This window comes from Hipposideros armiger, unplaced genomic scaffold (genome assembly GCF_001890085.2).
Source record: "Hipposideros armiger isolate ML-2016 unplaced genomic scaffold, ASM189008v1 scaffold_439, whole genome shotgun sequence".
Taxonomy (NCBI): Eukaryota; Metazoa; Chordata; class Mammalia; order Chiroptera; family Hipposideridae; genus Hipposideros; species Hipposideros armiger.
In genome coordinates, this window is record NW_017731789.1 from 794,008 (window position 1) to 798,972 (window position 4,965).

The window sequence follows — 4,965 nt, forward strand, 5'->3', positions numbered from 1 at the left end:
TTAGCAAAAATTGTTGAGTCTGTGTGAAAAAAGGAGTTACAAAATTAGATAACAATGGTTCCCTTCTCTCCCGTATTCTCACACCACCCACCACTCAATCAATTTTATGAGGTCTTGTCAGAGATACCATTTTAAAGAGCTCATATCCAATCACTGATTTCTTGACTGAAAACCCTGACCACCTCCCACATCCACACCGGCATGCCATGAGTGCCCTTCTCAGTCTGACCCTCACTTACCTTTTCTCCTTGCCATTTCTTCTAGAGATCATGGCACTTTCCCATTTTCATTCATCACCTTACCATTTCCGTCTTCCATTTTCTCCTTTTCTGCCTGGAAAAAAAATGTTTATACATCCTTTCATTTCAACTTATCATCTCAGTAAAACCCTCCTTAACCTCCCAAAATAATAATATAAATTAACACAATCCCTCTTCTGGTTTATGTCACTAGCATAAGCCTTGTTTATTGTATTATACAATGGTTAATTATTCATGCAGCTGTCATTCCACTGGACTGTAAGAAACTTGAGGCTCACTGACTTTAGCCATCTTTCTATTACCATCTTCTACCCAAGTGGCCAGCACTCAGGTGTCCTGTGAAATCCAGGATTGTCTGATGTATGCATTCACGTCATCAGTACCCATGAGTAGCTCACCTGACCAAAGAGAGGAGCTGGAATTCTCTAACCTCACTGAAAAGAGGAAGCAATGAAGGTTTTTCCTTATTGCTGTCTGGTCAGTTCGACTATATACGTTTCACTTGTATTACAGTCCTCTTTCAATGAACGTAGTGTTCACCTTTCTCTCATCAATTTAGTTTCGAATACCAAATTCTTCCCTTTATTCATGAAAAGTGATGTAAATTTGAGTAATGGTTATTCACAAAGATTGACCCATCTGTTTAGTCACTCAAATATATTTTGTATCCTCTATATAGAACAAATGAAGTTGTTCTTTTTATCCATGGGTTTTATCTGGGAGCTAGAGAACAAGATTCTTTATATCAAACTCACAAGGACAGTACAAAATGTCTCTGAAAATTCAAAATCTTATGACAATTTTGACATCAGCTAGATCGAACTCTCATGAGTCCCATAAGAATCAGCCCCACAGCACTCACTAAATAATGCTTTCCTCTAGCAGCCTGGAGCCAAAGCCAGACTAATGGGTTTCAGGAAAGAGAGTAGTTTCATAGGATGGAAAAATATGATGACCTGCTGGTGAATGCTACCTTCCACTGTAGCCACCAGCACCACTCACCCTCCCCATTCATGCAGTGTCACACGTCCTCACAACGGCCAGTCTGAGGAAGGCTGCTGTCAGAGGCACACACAGATGTATGTTACCCTTACAGCAGTGCTTCAGCTTTACTTATACAGTACAGAAACCAGGTTAAATGGGGTCAGTCTAGTTCCAAAGTTTTCCTGACTTACAGAAACCTTAGCTTCCAGGAACCCATGTGGAAAAGACATCAGGTTAAAACATATGTCAGAGTTTGATGGGAAGCCCATTGGGCTGGAAGTCATTGGACCTGAATTCTTGTGCTGGTTCTGCCAAGGCGATCATAAGCAAATCTCTTTACATTTCTAGATCTCAGTTCACTCATCTACCACAGGATATAACTGTCAGTCTGTATTTTTTGTATTGGGGTTCACAAACTTCTCAAGGTACATGGACACACGCTAGGTGCTATGCCAAGGTGAAGAATAAACAGGGATCATTGTACCCAATGGTAACTTTTTAAAACAGTACTTTTATTAGAAAAACTAAAGTAAAGATTTAATCTGGAGCCAATTTAAAGTTGCAGGACTTTTTAAAGATAAAAAATTAGTATATTTCAAAGACATGATGCTCATTCTGGATGGAACTTTTCTCTGTGCCTCCAGACATCTGGAGCATAGGCTCTTTTTCCTCAGTGTTAGAAGCTCTTCAGTGAAAATGATGGCAAGCTACTGATAAACATTCTCCAAAGTCCCTTCTGTATCTTCTCATCCTATGATTCTTTGTATTAAATAGCAAACAGCCAAGTTTGCCCATTTGATTTAAACCCTAGTTATAACTCATTATTGAAACATAATGCTTAGCATGGAGAGAAGTTAAAACTCCAGATTAAGGTATCACAATTCTGAGTCAGATGCCCTTTCTCTGCAGTGGGGGAAGGAGAAAGTACAGGTATTCTGAGAGGAGACGCTGGCACGTGTGCATTGATTCTCCACAGGTATGAGGTGAAAGCATGAGTGAGAAGAAAATGTGCAGAGCTAGCCTGAAACTGTGGCTGCGGCTGAGTGGATCTGTCCTAACAAGGAGGAGCCCAGGGNTTTTAGCTGGGCCATCCTGCCACCTATTGGCAGCTCAGCAGCAGCTCAGCTCAGGCCCATGTGGAAATCGAACCAACGACCCTGTTGCTCAGATCTCACACTCTTGAGCAAGCTCTTAACCAACTGAGCCACTTGGCCGGCCTGATATATATTTATATTTATACACACACATATTTTACATAAAGTTCACCTTCCACCCTATAGGTATTTTAAATATATTTAAATTAATTTAAATGTAATTTAATTAAAATGTAAACCTTTTTCCTGAAATCATCCCAGTTTAGGAAACAGCCAAGGTTAGATGACAATTAAAATGGCAGTCAGAATATGACCACTGTTTCCCCAGCTCACTTGTTGGAGGTGAGCAAGCAGGGAGAGGAGGAAGTCACAGGGACTCTCAAGTGTGCAGGTAAGAATCCTACTGATGTTGGGATACTGAGCTCTGAGATTTCAAATCCCTAACACTTCTCTAAGTCACTGAGTCCTGGAGGGATCATTTTCTCCTTGATGATATCCTCCAAGCAGTTCTGTTATTGCTGCTGTCACTACCATTCTTTCTCCCAGCAGCCATGCTTGTCCTGTGGCTGGCTCACTTTTTAACTAATTCTGATGAATTTTTCTTTTCAGCACACAAGCATCCATCCCCAAGTGTAAAGTATCTGTTTGACAATTAAAGAACAGGTTGCTATTCCCATTTTTATGGTCTCCTCCCTGATGAAAGGTGGGACACATTCACCCAAAGCTGTGTTTGGAAATATTTATCAGCGATATTCTCAAAAACATTTATCCCAAATAACCATCAAACAATGCCCCAAGTTTTAGGACAATTTGTCACCTATCTCTAGCTAAGTCTCCTGACTATGGGTGATATTTTTGTCAGAAACCAACAGTCAACATTTGTCTCTCTTTATTGTTTAAAGGCGCTTATCCCAGTGGCCTGGGGGCCTGTTAATCCAAAAGTACTCGCCACTATTTTTTAATGTAAACTTTGTTAAGTATAACATATATACAGAAACGTAGACACAGCACAAGTTTCCAGTTCAGAGAATCTCTTCACTGTATTAGTTAGTTAGCTAGTTGGTTAGTTTGTTTTCCCCCAAAGTTTTGGAGACTCCTTTGCAAAAAGGAGTCCTGTTAACAGTCCCTGATATCCTAACATCTTTAAAAATATTCTTCCCATTCCTCTACTGCCATCCACACTTACTCTCACAAGCTTTTGCTACTTAAATAATGAATGGATTAGAGGGTAATCTGGGTCATGAATAAGCTCTGAAGGTTTGATATATAGTTTGTACCCTCGCATGTACTGATTTTGATTAAGTAGCACTTCTTATTTACACAAAAGCATCTCAGTGACAGAATGCATATTGACACTGTACACAACACTCTGAAGAAGAGATAATTGCATGGTTCACTGGAGTCATATTTACAAGGGACTCAAGTCAACTCCAGAAATAGGGAGTGGAGGTGGCAGGTAGGTCTCGCATCAGACCAAAAAGTCCTTTCACGTCTCTATCCATATACTGTGAATATTCACCACAGGCTATGCTCCCTCTCACCACTGCCTTCACAAATCAAGATGTAAAGATACTGGACTTATAGCTGGATGTAAGTTTCCAGACAACAAAATTTTTCCTGCCTTCTCAAGCATATCCAAAATGTGTCCTTATTTAAACACCATAAAAAAAATAGAAATTATTCCAAAAGGTGGCATTCCAATGTTCTTAAGAAGACAATTGTGCCCGTGTTTAATTCACAGGCAAGTCAATGAACAAAAGAAAAAGCATTATTCTTTTCTTAGAACTATTCTTTCATCCTGCAAAACACAACCAATCATTTTCCCTTTTTTAATCTTCCAATTTTGTATTTAATTAAAATTTCAGCTTTTGTTTGCTAAAACTATCCATAAATTTGTTCCATCCTAGCTGTAATCCCACGACTGTCCATCTATCTTCAGACAAAGCTATAATTCCTATTTTTAAAATGCTATGGAAACTCCCTTTTGTCCCATTCATAACTGAACAATATTTCATTCTTCATTTTTAAAAATCTTTCTCTAACCAGTATAGTCCCATAATTAAGAGGAGCAAAGGATAACAGGAAAGGATGAGACAGGCTTTATTTAGATTGCTAGGTATTTTCTAGGATGCTTTTCCCTGTGTCATTTTCTTTCTTTAAATGTTATCATTAATTTTGTTGTTGTTGTTCCCATTAAGGTAACCAGACTTTTCTAAAGAATCATGGAAGCTGATTCTTCACATAAGCACTTCCCCTCCACACCACCACACCACCGCTACCACAGTTGTCTTGCAGAGAATGGGTGTGCCGGGCTTTCTTAACACATTCACTGCTGCTGGAGGGTCAGAAAGTATAGGTGATATGAGCATCTGGAGCTTTAAATGACTGCCTTCCCCCAACACAAATATAAATATTCTGAAATCATTTAGGCATCTTTAACATGTTCATTTTGCTACTCTTCGATGGAGTTAAATGCAGCCTCTTCCCTTACAGATTTTATTGTGTCTATAAATTTTCATGAAAAAAAGAACTATCTCCTGGCACAAGTAATCCTATTGGGTTGTCGGAAAAGTCAAGACACATTTTTGCAATGAAAAACATAGAAAAAATACATCATGACTTTTCCG

General features: G+C 39.1%; 1 long non-coding RNA gene across 1 annotated transcript in view; it reads right to left on the reverse strand.

Moving 5' to 3' along the window:
* Window positions 1-246: 246 nt before the first annotated feature.
* LOC109394825 (uncharacterized) overlaps window positions 247-4,965 on the reverse strand; it is a 22,002-nt gene continuing 17,283 nt past the window's right edge. The window contains exon 3 of the long non-coding RNA XR_002126516.1: window positions 247-333. This is a non-coding gene — a long non-coding RNA (uncharacterized LOC109394825). The remainder of the gene's footprint in view (window positions 334-4,965) is intronic.